This window comes from Phacochoerus africanus, chromosome 6 (genome assembly GCF_016906955.1).
Source record: "Phacochoerus africanus isolate WHEZ1 chromosome 6, ROS_Pafr_v1, whole genome shotgun sequence".
NCBI lineage: Eukaryota > Metazoa > Chordata > Mammalia > Artiodactyla > Suidae > Phacochoerus > Phacochoerus africanus.
In genome coordinates this window covers 127177445-127195492 of record NC_062549.1, presented here as the reverse complement: position 1 = coordinate 127195492, position 18048 = coordinate 127177445, and the positions used below count along the sequence as shown (strand labels likewise).

The 18048-nt window shown below is 47.6% G+C and overlaps 1 protein-coding gene across 4 annotated transcripts in view; it reads left to right on the top strand.

The window, feature by feature from the left end:
• Window positions 1–18048, top strand: part of LRRC8D (leucine rich repeat containing 8 VRAC subunit D) — a 108020-nt gene that overhangs the window by 16706 nt on the left and 73266 nt on the right. The window contains exon 1 of one of the 4 annotated variants that reach the window (XM_047785341.1): window positions 3981–4218. The exons of the other annotated variants lie outside the window; for them this stretch is intronic. The gene's annotated coding sequence lies outside the window, so the exon portion shown is untranslated. Of the gene's footprint in view, window positions 1–3980; window positions 4219–18048 lie in introns of those variants that run through there. 4 annotated transcript variants of the gene reach the window in all.

Here is an 18048-nt window from a genome sequence, read left to right as displayed (position 1 = left end):
TTTTAAGGACATTCTTTTTGTAGTAATAAACATTGCATTTCTTTGACTTGCTGGAACAAGTTCTTTTAGGTCGTGGGGTTTTTTTAATATATTATTTTTTGATGGATGCCCACAGAGAAATAACAAACTATTTTTTGGTAAGGAAGCAGAAACACCCACTACAGAAGATGAATAGACAAGACAGGCTTTTTAAAGACAAATGTCTTATAGGACAGTGTTTAGTCTACATAATTCACTCCATGAGCAACGGTCAGTAAATGAGCCGAGGCTGTTCGCTGCTGGCGGTTTGCGTTCTCTTAACTTACCTACAGGTATATTTGCATTTAGTCTCATCTTCTTGGTTTCTTGCTCATCTTTCATACTTCTGCTCACTGAATCACGGTACCTGAGTCACTACAGCCCGCTTCGCATTAGCTCTCTGTGTACTCCCCGAAGAATGAGGACTGTGTTAAGATTTTGTCCATTTGACTGTGACCAGTGGATCTTTCTTATTTCTTATTGTATTAAATGCTTTCCAGCTGCCACCTCAGATCATACTTAACCTAATTTATATCGACATATGGCTAGGGCTTAAAATCCGTTGGCCCGTGGCAAAAACACAAGTTTACAGTTGCCGCGTTCAAAAACCCTGGCAAGATGGGGAGGCGGCATGATGTAGTTGAGTGAGACCATGGCCTGGGGTGTTTTAAAGGTGAGATTCTTCTGAGTCAAGGGCGGGGGGGGGGGGGGAGCTGGAATAACAGAGCCACAGCCAGTACGGACCCACTCAGGCCTCCTCAGTTAAGAGGACGAACAGCCCAGGGTGGGTTTTAGGTCCGTCACCTCCTGCTTTGAGAAAATGACTTCGCCCCTCTGAGCGCCACTTCTTCCCGCACCGTGGAAAGGCTCCTCCCTGAAAAGGCGGTTCTGAGAGCCGAGGGGCACCTCCGCTCGGGCCTGAGCCCCCCTGCCAGGGCTTGCTGAGCTGGGCCCTGCAAGTCAGGGGCGCGCTGCGGGATGCTCGGAGCACTTACCTCCTCAGGTTGCTCCAAACCAGGAAGCTGCGTGCCCAGAAGGGAGCCGCAACTGGCCTGCAGGCAGACCTTCTTCAAAGGTGATTTGCATCCCCTGGCTACATTTGTGCCCTAGGAAGTGACACTCTGGCTCCTTGAAAATGGCTCATAACCCTCTGTGGGTCCGTGCCAACCCAGCCAGCCAGTTGGCTCTGAAGACATCTTCCTTGAGAGCCACGGCCCAGATTTTGCCGAGCCCAGGGGGGTGAGTGGGTGTGCCAGAGAGGTCCTTCACAGAGGAGCAGGTGCATGTGCCACCCGGGAGAGGAGACAGAGACAGGGACACTGCTGCGAAGCTGCTGGTACAGTGAGGTGATCTCTAGGTAACCAGACGGCTTGTCATTTTTTCTGTTTGCAAAAATCCAGCTATAATAATGGCCAAGAATCCTCGTCCAGAGAAGGCTTGTGGCAGACGTTTCTAATCACCAAATTAAGATCTTTTCTCTTTTAAGATGAAGAAAAGCTGCAGCATTTGGGGGCATGCGTTTATCATCTCCTCCTCCTGGCCCATTAGTCCTCAGGAAAGTTCTCTCATCACTTAATTGGAAGCCTCTGAAATGGCCTTCTCACGGCTGCTGTCTTCATCCACGGCTCGTGCTGCTCAGGGATTGGAGACTTTCAAAACGAACCTCCAACACTCTTCCAAAAGTAGTTTTATTCTTTTGTGGCCTCACTTGTGCCTACCTGGGAGCATCTTTTTTTTTTTTTTTTTTCTTCCCAGTGGCAACAGAAGGAAATACTTGCCATGAAATCCAGAAGGGGCAGAGAGGAGCTGAGCCACAGGAAAGGACACGGTGACACTTGGGCCCTGTGATGGTTAGGGTGTGTATCAGGAAAGGTGCCATCCTAGGGGCGCCGTGTTGTCCAAACTCTGAGCTCTGGATCCGCAGAGGTTAATTTAAGTTTGTCTCCTTGGCTTTGCGAGGAAAATCCTCAAGAATTTTATTTTATTTTGTAGAGATTTTCCTTCTAGGCCCTTGGACTTATAATGAGTAAGAGAAATGAAGGCAGGGATCCCAAAAGGTGTTATTTTAAAATGGAATTGTAGCCAAAGCCTGGGAATTATTGACAGGTTTTTAAAATATCTTTATAAATGAGAGAGAAGGGAGAGACGTTTTGGGTTAAATGCCCTCATCCCGTCTCCTTCCCATCAGGTCCTTTATGGGAAAGACATGGCAGGGCTTATGACGAAGCATTCCATTTGTGAAAAGACATGAAGAGCTGACAGGTCCAGGGTAAGTAAGCAAGGGACCCAGAGAAGGAAAAAAGGGGCAGCTGAGGCAGATCTGGCCCCTAGAAGGATGCTAAGACCGCACAGGCAGTTCTTAGTAATAAGCCCCTCCTGCGACTGCGCGAACCTGAAGGATGGGAGTGCATCTCTGCTCCTGCCCAGCCCCCACGGCGCCCCTGAACGCCTCTTGCCTTCACCTGCAGGCTCTGCGGCTCCAGAGTCTGTGCTGCCGCGGGAGGTGAGTGAGACGCAGGTCATCGGAAAACAAGACCGAAGTGCTCACTTCTCCCTCGCTCTCCCCCCAAGGGTCTGGGGTCTCCCCGATGCTAAGATGCCCGATCGCCTTTTAATACATGCCCCGATTCTTGGCCTGTCGGGAGGCTAATAGCATCATGCCACTGACAGGTGAGTGTCAGAGGGAAGTGGAAAGTGACAGAATGACAGCTTTCACTAAAAGCGCAGGTCACGCGTGGTGGGTTTGTTTGGTGAGTGTTTTTGTTTGTCGGCCTGTTTGTTTGCTTTTGTCTTAAAAGGGGCCCAGTTAGAGAAAAAAGAATTCAGGGAACAAATGCTAGTCAGCTGAGCTGACAGACTTTGGACCTTGGCATGTGAGTGGCTCTCCTAGAACCTTTTGAACTCTCGCCACTTGATAATTCTGGAAGGGCTGACGGAGGCAGTGGCAGATAATGGGCAAGTACAGTGCCCTCTGCTTGAGCCATCAAGGTCCATATTATTCAGGTGGGTCAGGAGCCCAGCGAGTTCAGCAGCGTGATAGCGCGGAAATGGCGCGCTCAGTTGGGGGCGAAGGAATGGACCACAGATGCTCCCTGCGCTTGCGAATTTCTCCGAGATTCGCTGCTGTTTGGGGAATTAGCAGGGTGTAGAGGAAAGGGCCCGGAGTTTATACTTAGGAAAGAGCACTTCACATCTCCATGTGACCCCTTTCTAGCCGAGACATCAGGACAGTTACTTAACTTCTCTTGACCCTGTTTCCTCCACGGGGAATATGAGAACAGGACTTTTGCAGATCTGTTGGGAAATGTTAAGACGAAGAGGGATTGAAATGTGACGCTGTCTGACCCTGAGCAGGGGCTTCAGGTCCATGAGTTTCTTTCTACTTCCATCAAAAGTTAACTTTTTCTGTAGCATAATCATCCTTGACTTTCTCTTCTCCGGGTTGAGTTTTGCAACCGGAATAAGTTTGATTTAAGCCACCCCTTGATGCTGTTTATCAGAGACAGCCCTGTAAGTGGCCTCCTAACCTGACAGATTCCTGTGCAAGGGTGGCAGGATGCAGATGAAGCTGGCCACATCTGGAAGCCCAGAAACTGGGCCCTGAACGCGCAAGCGAAGTCCTGGTGCTGGTGCACTCTGCCTATGGCAGCTTCTTAAACCATCTGTCTGCTGTCTTTCGCCAGAGGTTCACCTAAGTCAGAGGGTGACAAAATGAACCTAAACCCAGACCTTTGGAACGGCTCTACCTTCCTAGGCACAGAGCTACTTAGTTGTTTTCGGGAGAATGCACTCTGTTCATCTTTTATGTGGACCTGATAAATGGAAATATTGGGGCCCTGCCGGTGAGGATCCCGGTAGACAGAGCTCCTAGGAACCCCAGATCCTTTTTTTTTTGGCAGTTGGAGGCTGCTGTGTGCACGCTCTCGCTTTTGAGCAGCCAGGCGCAAGACAAATAGTTTCCCATCCTGAAGCTCTTTTTTGGCTGCTGAGCTGCAGTAGATATGCTGGGATGTGGCTCTCCACTTTAAAATTTTGCACACATCCAGCTTCCCCGCCCCTGGAAGGGCCTGATCTTGTCTTTATACCTTCCCCCAGGCGATTTTTTTTCCTTCTTCTTCTTTTTTTTCTGGAGGCGGGGAGGCGAGGAGCCGAGAGGAGGCAAACCGAGGCAGGCGGACGGACCGCGTGTAGTTGACTTCGGTACGTCGGGCGGGGGCCGGGAACGGAAGGGCTGCCGGTGCGCCGCGGGCCAGGCCGCCGGCAGGGGGAGGCCGGGCAGGGGGAGACCGGGCGGCCGCCGGCCGCCTCGCGGTCCCCGGGCCGCCATCCCCGCGGGGCTGCGTCCGTGCAGCCGGCGCGGCCGGCGCTCGTTCTCCGCCGTGCTCCCTCCGCCGTGTGTTTCAAACAGGAAGTGCACGGCCGGCCGTTCGGTGCCCCCGGCTCCCGGGATGGAGCTCTGAGCCTCGGCGTCGCCGCGTGCAGCCCGCGGAGCCCGCCGCGAGCCGCTCCCCGGAGAGGAGAGCGCCCTCCGGGAGCAGGGTGGCCGTCTGGTCCAGGTGCGGGGCCGGGTGGCGGGGTGGCGGGGCGCCGGGCTGTCACCCAGCCCAACTGCAGCCCGGCTGGCGCGCGGGTTCTGGATCGTGCCCCACGGGCTGCTCCCCTGCGCCGAGGGGCTCCCCGTCCTCTCGGCGGGGTGCGCGGGAGCCCGGGCGGGAAGGCTCGGGGCAGCACGCGGCGCCCACGGGACCTGCCCAGCTTCCTCGGCCACCCCGGGCGGGCGCTTTCCAGGCTGGGCTGCCCGTGCCCGGGAGGCTTGGAGTCCTCGGCTGCCCTCTGCACCCTCTCTTCTCCCCGTGCCGCCCACACCAGCGGCTCTTTGTTCCTCACCCTCTTCTCCAGGCCAGGGGTTATCGACAGAAATGGGTGTCTTTCAGGCTGACGAGTGGGAGGGAGGTGGAGGTGGGGGAGGAAGAGGACGCGTCTAGAGTGAAGGGTGGGGGGCAAAGCGGAGCTAGAGGCTTGGTATCCAGGCTCAGGAACCCCCCTCTCCAGCCGGTGGGATCCAGGAGCCGCTCCTGGCTTTCTCTTCTGGGAGGACTGAGCGAATTTGTGATGCAGACACACGCCACCGGAAAGGTAGTGACCAGGAATGAGGGGCAGCTAGTTCTGAGATGTTTAGTCTGGTGTCTGTCTTGTTCACTCCAGTTGTGGTTTCTTAGCCAGGCTCCCTTGCTGAGACAGAGGTGCTTTGAAAGGTAGGAGCCGGACATCTTTAGTCATTAAATGTCATTTTTCATCAGAGTAAAATTGAGAGCGGCTTTTCTGAAATTCACTAGGTAGATTACAATTTCACAGGCTTATCTTGCTCCCTCTGGGAAGCGCACAGGTGGAGGAGAGAACGCTAGAGGAGAGGTTGGTTTTATGCACAGACTTTTTGCTTCTTCATTTCCCTGGCTGCTCCTCTCTCTTTGGACTCAATCAGACCGACTGGCCCCCACCGAAAGTCTGGTGTTTCTCCACCTGTATTTGTCTACCTGGTTGACTCCAGGTTTACCGAGGGATAGAGGGTCGAGGGGAATCAGGTTGATGGGAAGCTTGTAGCCTGGAATTAGATGTTTGAATGAGGTTAAAGCCAGTAGCATCTTCTTTCTCTTTCTCTCCGAAGAAGGGATCCAAGCAAATGACTAGAGGGGAGGAAAGTAAGATTCCACAAAGCAGGGTCTCTTTGGGGGGGGGGGCAAGTGCACGATCACAGTACTAAGTGCTTGTGACCCCTTCCCCTTATTGGCCGGCCAGGCTCCCTCTGGAAGCAGGTTTAGTTGTAGAATTTAAATGTATGATGTTGTGTGCTGACTATACCACGCTAATGCTGAATCTTTATAATAGAATATATTTATTACATAAATAATTTTGCTTTGAAAAGAAAATCTGTAGTAGTTACTCAGCCTGGCGAAATTGTCCTACCCTCTCTTTCCCTCCCTTTCTTTTTCCTGTTAGCAGCATAGAGGTAACTTGGATTCTAAGATCCCATTATTCTAGTACTCCTTCAGAACTTTCATCTCTTTTGAAATGCAGCTGCTTTGAGCATTGTGATGATATCAGTAATTGGCATAATTGCGTTAGCATTAAGTAGCCAAGATATGCTATGGGCCCCAGGCAATTAATTTCATCTTTTTCTAGATAGATGTGGACTTCTTAAATTTAAATTTACTTGTGAGATGTCTGTGTTTATGCCACTTCTTGCCAAATATTTCATGAGATTAAAAGTGAAAACAAGTCATTAAGAGAGACTCTTGAAAGATCTGTACAGCAATAGTATTTTGCCTCTGTTTTTATCCACCAGGTATACTCCTGGCTCTGGTTCATTAATTTACTTATGACTTTCTTCAGCATCTGCCACCCTGTTTCAAGATGAAGTAGGACAGCCTTTGTGACCTCCCAAACCTGTCCCTTATTTAGGAACAGGATTTACTCCCGCCCTAGAGGAATTTGATAATAGTGAAGTCATAACCCAGGAGTAATAACAAGTGGCCTTTGGATCCTCCTCTTCTGTTTACAGAGCACATTTTCTGGTTCTCGTTTACAATTTATTGCTCCTTTTAACAGCCCGAAATAGGATTCACTTATTTCATTTGGTGGCGAGAGGAAATTGAGGCTGGTAAGATACGATTTGTCAATCATCCTATTAGGGAGTGGACATTCTGGGACCCGAGCAGGTGTCTGGCGATTTACAGTGCTGCTTGGCTCTCTTGTAATCTGGAAAGTTGCTGCTTGAGGAAGAGATGGCCGCGCTGATTCAGGCGGTGGTCCTTGCCGTTTCTAAAACAGAGCTGACTTGAGCTTCTCTTGACCTAAATCTCCACATCTTTTCCCGTTCCTCTCTACCCTCAGCTTAAGGGGTTTTATTGGTTTGTTCTTTTTCCATGTTTGAAATCTACACAGCCTCTGTGTTAGTGACTAGATTTAGCTGTGTTTGCATCACTGTGGTTTGTTCGCTGCTGCCCAAATTCTAATGACATATTTGAATTTACAGGTCTCAGTGGGTAGTATCTTTTTGAAGGGTCAGTTGAGAACATTTTTAACTTTTTAGAATTAAAAAAACAGCACTTCCGGTTTACCCCCAGGACACAGATTACATCTCAGTGAAAAGAAGCAATAACTTAACGCCTTCGAAATGTCTGTGACTCTCCCACCCCGCCACCCTACCTACTGTGCACCCATCGCCCAGAGCCCCAGGTTTCCCGACCCCGTTCAGGATAACTTCCTGAAGAGGTCGTAGTCTCGAAGGCTGTGGGCAAACCCATGTACACTTCATGCAGTCAATATTTTTGTGACCCTCCCCAGATGAAAATAAGTTTATTTGTCTTACATGTCCCAGTGTTTAATGTTGAGGGTCTCTTTAGCTGGGGTTTTATGTTGCAGTGAGAAGAAGATAAGTTAAAATTTGGTGTACATTTTCACTGGGACATGCTGGATAAACTGTTTATTTTCTCTTCCACAGTTGGGAGTATCTGTGGTGATTTGTAATTTCCCCTCTGTAGAATTGTGTCAGTGCATCAGAAGAAGAGAGAGAAGGTGTGTGTGCGTGTGTGTGTCAGGGGGAGATAAAGTGTGTGATCTTTCTAAATGACGAATGGAAGGATATATGCATATTTTCTTAAAACACACTGCACTGCCATTCTGTCTGTTTTGAACAGTCGCAATGGCTTGTGAACTGAGAATGAAAGTGTAACAAGCTTTGATGGTAAATGCCAAGGAAAAGTTTATGGGCGAGAGAGAACTAGGAGCAGAGAGAAACGCGTGTTAGGCTTTTCATTTTTTTTCAATACCCTCTTTTTCCTTCATGTCTAGTCTAAACTGAAAACTGGCTTTACCTGGGAACTGTAAACTTTGAAGCAGTGGTTCTCAACCCTTAATAAAAATTGGGAACTTTTTATTCAATACTAAAAGGTTTCAAAGGTTTTGACTTATTTCGGGTTAACTTGTTCATTTAAGTCATGATTTCTGGTGATTGCTAATGTTTAGCGACAAAGTGACGATGTAACACTACACAACTCAATACGTATTGTACAGAATGGCCACAGCCTCTTCCGGTTTTCGTAACATCCCAGCACGTGTATGAGTGAGACAGAGATTCAGTCTACAGCTCTCTTCTCTGCCAGCATCCCGAGGTCCACAGGTTGGACTCAGGACCAAAGTAAAACAACTGCTCGAGGCTGAACATGTGGAAATGCGGTGTTAGCCACGAGGGTGTAAAGATTCGCAGGTGGAGCTTTTCCTCTTGGCTGTTCTTGACATATGTGATGGCTAAATTCCTGGCTTTGGATCTGATCTTGTTTCCGGTTAATTGTTTTCATGGTCAGCTTTGAGGTCCTACAGTCACTCAGTCGTGGATAGCTGGAGTTCTAAGAGTCTTTGCCCTGTAGTCTCCCTGTAGTGCTTCCTTATGCTTGTGGGGTCAGGATGCCAGCACCAGTCACGGGGTCACCCCTGTTGTAACGGCCACCAGCAGCAGCCTTATATTCATTTCCCAGAAGATTAAAGAGTTTCCAATAAGTATATGGAAGGAGAGAGATTATTTACCCTGTTCTGTCATGCAAAAAGCTGACGTGTAAGTTTATATTGTATTTGCCTTTCTGGTTTCTGTGCCTGCTTTTGAACACCAAAAGCTCAGTATTCTCTTTAAGACGGATGAGGCGGGACACCAAAATCTCTTAGGGTCAGTGTATGATGCCCTTTTCGCTGATTCAAACAAAGAAACAAACAAAACCACCTTAGTTTCTATTTGTTGAATGCTTTCCATGGACTATCTCTGGTCTTCTGCTGTTGTGCTGGGAGGGTGGGTGGGGTTAATATCCCTCTTTTACAGGTAAAGAAACTGTGGCAGGTGGAGATGGTAACTTATCACACAGACATGCTAAGGCCTGGCCTGGCATCCAGGCTTGTCATTCCCCAGGCTAAAACATTGCTGTCATTACATCTGCGGCTTTCTTTACCCTTAGCCTCGCCTGTAAAGAAAAATGAGAACATTTAGTTTAGTCTTACCTACCGTTGCTGCAAAGGTTAAATTAAAACCACATGGAACATGCAGTCTTTAGAAATAGGGACATGAAAGAGTCAACTTTTTTTTTAAAATTTTCGGGCCACACCCATGGCATATGGAAGTTCCCAGGCTAGGGGTTGAATCAGAGCTGCAGCTGCTGGCCTACACCACAGCCACAGCAACGCAGGATCTGAGCCACATTTGGCAATGCCAGATCCTTAACCCACTGAGTGAGGCCAGGGATCAGACCTGCATCTTCATGGATACTAGTTGGGTTCATTACCGCTGGGCTGCAGTGGGAACTCCTTAACAGTTATAAATATTTTTGGCTTCCATGCAGCATGCATGCTCTTTTTCTTCCCCAAGGTGTTCGCGTATCGCATCTCTTGGGAGTGCGTCTTGAGGCAGGACTGTCCACAGCAGTTTTGCTGGGTCTTAGGACATGAGCATGTGTTACTTTTGCTGTGGGAACTGGGCAGACTGTTGTCACGTTTGTAGTTCCACCAGTACTACACGGCCATTTCTTTTTTATTAACAAATTTCCTGATTTCTGCTAATCCAGTAGATGTCCAGCGTGGCTCACAGTTTATTTGCCTTGTTTTGATTTTAAGTGAGGTTGAACATGTCTTCATTTTACTTAATTTCCCTTTTCCGGGAATTTGGTCTCTTGGTTTTTTCTTGTAAGAAGTTCCTTGAAAGCATCCTTGTGGAGTCCAGAGATTAACCCCTTGTTAGCTGTGGGCATTGTGGCGACTTTCTCCCAGTGTCCCTCCTCTGATGACTTTGTCTCTGGCGCCTTTCACTAACGACAGCAAAATCTTTCATTTTAATGTAGTCACATCCACCGATTTTTAATGATATTGTAGCCTGTGGTCTGTTTTACTCTCTTGGGCTTTTAAACAGTTTGGAGTTTCGGTTATGAGGTGTAAATTCATTTTTATGTTTAAAAAAACTGTTCATATTGTGAACCTCTTTCCTCAACATTATTTACCATTTAATCCCGTTTTTCTTCACAGATTTTTGGTGCCACCTCTAGCATATAAGTGCACCTTGCTATCTCTTTCTGAGATCTCTGTTTTGTTCAGGTGGCTTATTTGTGTGCTCCTGGGTCACAGATTCACTTTTCAGATCCCTGGGGCTTTGAAATATACCATCTCTTGTTACGCATGCATTTATATGACCTGGTCTTATTAGAGTGAATGATATAAATTTGAACGTTCAAAACCCTTTTAGATTATTTAGATTATTTTAGGTCGCGTTCTTGCCCTTATCTGCATGTGTGTCAACCCTTTATATCTGTAAATATATTTGCTAGAAATGTATTTACTCCTTTGGGAACTTTATTTATTTATTTATTTATTTATTTATTGGCTGCGCCTGCAGCATATGGGAGTTCCCAGGCCGGGGATCGAACCTGTGCCACAGCAGTGACCTGAGCCACAGCAGCGAGAATGCAGACCCTTAACCCCCGAGCCACAAGGGAACTCCTGGGAACATTCTTTAGGAACATAATTCAATTTAATCCTAACACTCCTCACACTGCATTTTCTTCTCGGTTTTATTATTCTTTTTTTCGCCATCACGGTTCCTGCCCACGCCGGGCCATCTGTGTAGGGCAATGGGTGTCTCACTCCAGACTCCTCTCTTTCTTCAGTGCTCTGCATGGGCTCAGGGAGCGGGGCTGCACATTCCTGGTATGGCCTCTGAGTGAATGTTTTATGAGGTGCGATGCCATAAGACGTGGCCGAATTCGCTGGAAAGCCTGTTAATTATAGATGTTCCTTCATTATTGGGAAAACACGGCCATTTTCAGCTGGGGGTTGCTCCAGGCTTGCTTTGCTTCCCTCTGTCCCCAGTTCACGGGGTCTCCTTCCTCCTCTCGCCTGTAGTACATGTCACACTCGATGCTAGGTTGTTTTGGAGAAGTGGCCATCGACATGCCTTTGTAGAATACAGTGTGCCTTGTCCTCAGTGTGTGTGTGGTGAAACCGTGTTGTACAACTTGGCTTCTTCTAAATAAATTTGGAATTATTATAGGGACAGGCTTTAGTCTCAGAATAGATATTGAGGGACATGGTTCATCTAGGCCCTCAGCGGTAGGATTATATGGGTAATAGGCTGTACTCGATTTTTCGTGTGGCTGCCATTCTTAAGATGCTTTATGGATCTAGGAGAGAGTTGCCGTCTCACTACTAAAATTTACTAAGCGTGCGCAGAGCCGGATAAAATGATAATGTAGAATGTTCTAGAGTCCAAAACCCGCTTACAAGACCCGTGTCCCTGGGCTGTTGAATTGTTCTCCCGCTGGGCTTTAAACAGGAGCTGTGAGCGCTTCATCTGCGTTTGCTGATAACGGCCACCGGCCGGGCCGCCTGGATGTACGTCCTCCAGAGGGGGCTTCAGCGGCGGGGTGCTTCCCTTCCTCATTCAGGTTCCTGTGTGCTCAGCACACCAGCTCTCAGCTCCGTCTGTCTTAGCAGCCTCCTCTCTTATCCCCCTTTCTGATGTAATTGACAGCCTCCATGCTTCCTTCATTCAAAAGACATTTGCTGAGCTCCAGACTTTGAACCCTTAGTTCCCTCATCGCTCCCCGTCCTGCCTGCTGTATACCAGTGGTTGCACTAAATTCTGAAGATACAATGTGAGTAAGACACAGCGCCTGACCTCGGAAGAGACACACACAAATCATGAAGTGCAACTTAGAGTGTCAAGCACTTGACCGCAATACATTGTAATTAATAATAGTGGAGTGATTTGTTCTTTCCTGTTTGCGAGGAAAGAACTCATGAAGGAGGTGTTTTTGGTGGGAAATATTGGAGAGATAGGATTATTAACCCGGCTGAACAGGAAAAGAAGAAGCAGCAGCCCAGGATCAGCGCCTGGAAGGACTTGGCGTGTGAGGAACAGCGAGGACGTAGGACTGGAGCAGAGGGAGAAGGGGGGGAGCATCTTGCTTCAGAGGCTCGGTCCAGCCCTGGCTGGGGCCGAACGTGCTCTTTCTGGAGGTATGGACTCTCCTGGCAGCATTGTGGAGTCATCAAAGGTGAAATAAACGCTTAAATCACTGTCTTAATGTTTGCGGAGAGAGAGCGGTCCAGTCTGATGGCTGTTAAAATAATCCCGGTAGGAATACTGAGGGCCAGAACTCAGGTGATGGTGGTGGGGAAGGAAGGGCGAGGATGGGTTTGAGAATCATTTAGGAGAAAGAATGGCTTGCGGATTTGATGGGAGGTGGGAGGGGAGTGAGAGAGAAGAAGAATGACTCTTAGAGCTTCTGGCTGGGGCGATTCACTGTCTGGTCTGGCATGTGAATCAGATGGAAAAATAAGAGGAAGCAGGTTGGGAAAGAGAGTAGTGAGTGGAGTTTGAAGACAAGATGGGGTACGTGGGGGGCATTCAGCTGATCTTGAGAGGCCCGGACCCCAGGAGAGAAGTCAGGGGTCATGTCGGGGGAGAGGCCAGAGCTGATTGATGGCTGTGGTTGAGATTCCCTGGATGGTCCAGAGACAGCAGACAGACGAAGCCGGCAGAGAAGGAGGACCAGGAAAAACCCACACACTCAGATGGTGACGGTATGAGCCCCAGGGCTTTTTTTTTTGGATGTGTGTTGCCACAGAATCCTTCCGACACCCCCTGAAATAGTTATTGTTATCGTCTCTTACTGATAAGCCAGCTCAAGCTCAGGTAAGCCGCCTCACCCAGGCAGTAAACAGGGAAACCGTCCGGTGTATCGGAGGCCCCGGGAAGGCCGAGGAGAGAAAAGATTGAAAATGGGGCATGGGGTCGGCAATCAGGTGTTCGGCGGGAGAGGATTCCCAAGTCTGATTGTTGTGGGTGAGGACAGAGTAGGGGTTGCAAAGTGGGGGCACCTGGTGGAGTGTGTGTGTGTGTGCATGTGCGACCATGGAGGAATGTTTGTGTGTGTCACAGTAACTGGAGCTTGTATTTTGGTTGAGAATAATGGAGAGGAAGTGACTGAAGGTAGATGAGAATAACACGGGCGTCAAGTTCCAGAAAAGAGGGGGCGCCTGGGGTCCGGAGTGTAGACCTGCTCAGCGCGCTTGTGCCCAGGGGGGATAGGGACATTCTTGCTCTGGGGCAGGAGAGGAGGAGGGCACGGTGCGTGTGACCGGGGGCGCGTGTGACCAGGGTGGGTGTGCTGGGGGAGGGGGAAGGGGGGGTGTCCATTCCCGTTGCCTTGGTTTGCTTGTGAAGTGGGAGCAGCTGAAATCTGGGGCGAGCCCGGGGGTAGGGGTGGGGGCTTGAGAAGACAGTTGAAATTTAGTTATCGTGGAAAAAGGAGCTCACTGATATAGGATGAGCAATCGCCATGTATCACCGGGAGCCCAGTTGAGGTTCTGTCCGTGGGGGTTCGGTGCTGATGGTGGGTTTTTTTTTTTAATTTTTTTTTAAAATTTTTCCTCTTTCCTGGTTGCTGGAGTAAGATGAACACCACCAGTGGCCTTTTAAAATAAACCCCGAGGCCTCGCCTGAACTGTTCCGTTTCAATGCTGATTTAAGGAAGCTTAAGGATGCCGGGGAAGGAACTATAAGCCGAGGAACCAAGGTCGGACTTGGGGAACTTGCATTCCAGGCTCAGTTCTTCTGTGAACAGAGAAGGGGCTTGGGGCCGGCAGCTAATGTCTTTCAGCCTCAGTTCCTTGTCTTTCACTCGAGGAAGGGACCTTCCTGTCCTCGCCAGGCTTTTCTGACTCTCAGAACTTCTGTCAGTGGGCACCCCATTGGGCAGGCGTGAGTGGAGGAAAGAATAAGAGCAGCCAGATGCGGGGCGCTTATCATTAAGACCTGGGATGGCATCTTACAGGCCAGGAGGGTGGCCGCAAAAGGCTGCATCCCGATGGGGGAGGGGGGGTGGCTCAGAGATGATTGTATTTAACAAGCCTACGTAGGTGAGAGGGCCCTCTTTTGAAAATTAAGCCTCTCGTAGTTCTCTGTGCCAGGACGTATTGAGAGAAACTCGGCCACTTCCTTTTTTTCTTCATTAAGCTGTTACACAACTGAGTGCTTGGAAAATTCTTCGCAGGAAGAAACAGGGTTGTAACAGTTTGTGTGAGACCTTTTTTTAAAAATTCACCCTCTTCACCCAAATCAGAGAACACTCCTCTCCCCGCCCCGCTGCTCTCGCTTCTTTCTCAACGTCTTAAAATCTCCCCTCAATGCTTCTTCCAAGTGCAACGTAGTTAAAAAATTAAAACCATTTCACGTGAAATTAAAACATGGTCTATAAATGTGTTCTTCCACTTCCTGAGAAGCAGCAGGAAGGAGTTGCTTTCTCAAAATAAACTTAGTAGCCTGCCTGTGAACTCCGAATAGTGGAGATCAAAGATTCCAGCAGCATCACCCAGAGAGAGATTTTCAGTCATTTTTCCTAACCTCAGAAAATTGAATCTAATACTTTTTTTTTTTTTTTTTAAACTCAAGGAACTGGGCTGGTAGGTACAATTCAGAAACATGCCTTGTAGCCTAAATGTTGACGGTCTACTCTGGGAAGTCTGTTTCCAAGATGTAGTTGATGAGTGTGAGCAACTGAGGCTTGTGGCAGTGGACAGGGTCCTTCAGCGCTCAACTTGGACTAGAGAAAAGCCACCTGCGTGCCTATATCCAGATAGCATCTACATTGGAACTTAAATTTGCTGGATCAGTGAATGATGTCATAGCTCTGCTAGTTAAAAACACAAAAAGTGTATCAGCTAGTATTCAACCACAGAAGTACGTTGAAGAAGGAATCTGCCGTCGTGTGATGTGCTACTGAAGTACATTATTCATTAGTGATGATGTATAGATGAGTTCTCACGCTGGAATAGGACATTTATTAATATTTCTCTACTTCCAGAAACAGGGGAGGAGCGAGAGCTTCTTTTATTTAAAACAACTTTTTCTCTTCTTATGGCCACCCCTGTGGCATATGGAAGTTCCCAGTCTAGAGGTCGAATGAGAGCAGCAGCTGAGGCCCACGCCACAGCCACAGCCACAGCCACACAGGATCCGAGCTGCCTCTGCGACCTATGCTGTGGTCCAAACCCCCAGGCCACCTCTCCTCCACCCCCCCCCCCACCCCGCCTGTCCCCTTTGGAACCATAAGTTTTTCAAAGTCTGAGTTTGATTCTTTCTACAGATAAGTGCATTTGTATCCTTTTTTTGGTTTTTTTTAGCCTCCAAATGTCAGTGACGTCACACAATGTCTGGGATGTCTGTCTCTCGCTGTCTAATAACTTCACTTAGAATGATAATTTCTGTTGCTGCAAATGGCATTCCTTTGTTCTTGTTTATGGATGAATAGTATTCCATTGTATATGTGTACCGCGTCTTCTTTGTCCATTCTTCCGCTGATGGACATTTACGTTGCCTCCATAGACTCCTCTGTTTCTGCCCAAGTTCTCTTCTCCGTCCAATGTCTTTATTCCTCTTAACTGTTTTTTGAAAAATAAGGAACAGGATAAGAACACTTGAAAACTGGTTTAGCATGTCGCTTTCCACATAAAACACTTAGTTCTTCGCTTTGCTGGGATGGAGCCTGCTCTAGGATGGGGAGGGGGTGTCAGGGCTGTGGTCACAGGTGAAGACCTTGTGCTGGGGGGGATTCAGTCCCCCTTGGGAAGTTTTGGAGAAAATGATCAATTACTATTCTTGCGGGGGTCATTGTATCCTCTGAATTTACTGGTACATGTAAACCTAACACAATTCAAAATTTAAGAAAGTTGCATGGTTCCGTGCAAACCACTGAAATGTAAATTTTTTTAAAAATGGGTTTTAGTACCAACTCACCTACCAGGTGTTTTCAAGAAAGTCATACATGTATAAATTCTGCAGCTGGTTAGCTTGTATACTGGGGACTGATATTTTTCTTGCTGCTTAGCTGCTGTATTCAAGTAAACAAAAGACAAGGGAAGCTTTTTGCATCTCGTGAAAGGAGAGAGTAAAAAAGGCCAACCCTTTTTGCTCTGCTTCCAAGTGAAAATGTAGAGTTCTCCGTTTTTGTTTTTGTTTTTGTCTTTTTAGGGCTGCAAGGGCAGCATATGGAGGTTCCCAGGCTAGGGTCCAATTGGAGCTGTAGCCGCCGGCCTATGCCAGGGCCACAGCAACGCCAGATCTGAGCTGTGTCTGCGACCTACACCACAGCTCACAGCAATGCTGGATCCTTGACCCACTGCGTGAGGGCAGGGATCGAACCCACGTCTTCGTGGACACTTGGGTTCATTACTGCTGAGCCACAGTGGGAACTCCTATAGTTCTCCACTTTAATGTATCTTATTATTAGAGTCGGAAAACTTTAAGAATGAAGTCGCAGTCATATTCTGTTTAAAGCTGATAGAATTAGATATTTTGATATATACAAAAGGAATCACAAAAGTGAGGAAATAAGTGTCGCAAGATTTCATTCACAATGCATTCATTGCAACCATGTTAAAATATGTGCAAACTTTGAAGGGACTACAAAAATATCAATATAGTATTTAAGGAATTATGAGTAAAATCGAAGCAACTTTCTTTACATATTCTGATGTTAGATATTTTATGAGGAGTCGAAAAATGAGAAATCGAGTTTTCTGGGATGCTTGCTAAGATAAACTGGGATGTGACTGCCTTTTTATATTTGCAGTATAAACCGCATTAGTAGACTGTTCAGTAGCTGTGGGGCTAGGGCAAGTGGTTTGACTCTTTAAAAGCTCATTTCTGAATGAGAGACTTGATACGTGGAAGCATTAGTGGAGGTACAGGGATGACACTTCTCTGGCTGGTTACCATGTCAGCGCATTTCTCAGGGCACTGCTTGTGCTGGCGTTTGGTGTCTTTGTCCTGCTGCTGGTCCCTTCCCTCACGTCTGAGCTTGTCCAGGTCTGCCTGGGAACGTTCTCGCTGCCTTTTTGCTCCCCTGGTGCAGCTGTGAAAATGACTTAAGTGAGGAGACGCTTGGGGGTGAGAGCTGTGAATGGAGGGAAGAAATAATCCTCTCATTATTCCAACACAGGGAAAGAGGATTATCTGCCCCCCCCCCAGCATGCACCCCCAAAGAACCCATAGTGTGATGGGTTATCTTGGCTGTTGTAAATGCAAACCGTAATGCTTTAATGACAACTCTTAGGAAAAAGTCAAGAGGCGCTAATTTGGAGCTCTCTTTTCATCCATTTATTCATGATGAGTCCTCTGTGTCTTGCCTAGTCATGTGCTCCGTGCAAGCGGTAGGAGCCTGTGAGCAGTCCTGCCACAAATCCCCAGCATGAGATCCAGATATTAGAGGATGCGTCGGCAAAGAGGCCAGCTCTCATTTGGGGCTTTCAGGAGGTGGTTGTAAACAGTGAAGTGAGAATTTTAAAACTGCAAAGATGATTTTGGCAGTAACCTGTAAAAATACCAACCCGAGCGTTAAAATAATCATTATAACTGCCAAATTGACATGCATTTTGTAAGTACGTATAAAGAAGAAAATATGGTACACTTTTAAAAAATACATGGCATGTTTTATTTTATATATATACATAAGTGTTTTATGTCTTTGCTAAAATAAAGTTCCCTGCCTTTTTTAGCTTTTAATTCTAGATGAGTAATTCTTGTATTTTAGGGGGCTGAGAGGCAACATTTTTATCATAGTCTTAACGTACGATTTCCCAAGTAGTTTTCTTCCCACTTTATGGACGGGACCTAAAAGCCAAGCAGTCAGTTTAAGTTGAAGGTCCCGTGTTCGATGAGCTGCTCCTTTTTCTAAGAAAGCTTTCGCTTCTCCTACTTCAGGCAGACTCTCATCTGAACCATTGTGAGATTAAGGAAATGTACAGTTTCAGCTTTTCTGGAAGGAATAACAACCTCTGATAGCTTTCAAACTAATAGTATTGTAAACCAAATATTTTGTAAGTTAAACTTAGGACAACTTGGATTTCTTTCATAATGGACGTAGGCCTATGTCATTCCCTCTGAAAACACCATCCAGAGATCAGCCTGCCTTCAGCCTTCTCCGTAATGAGTTTACT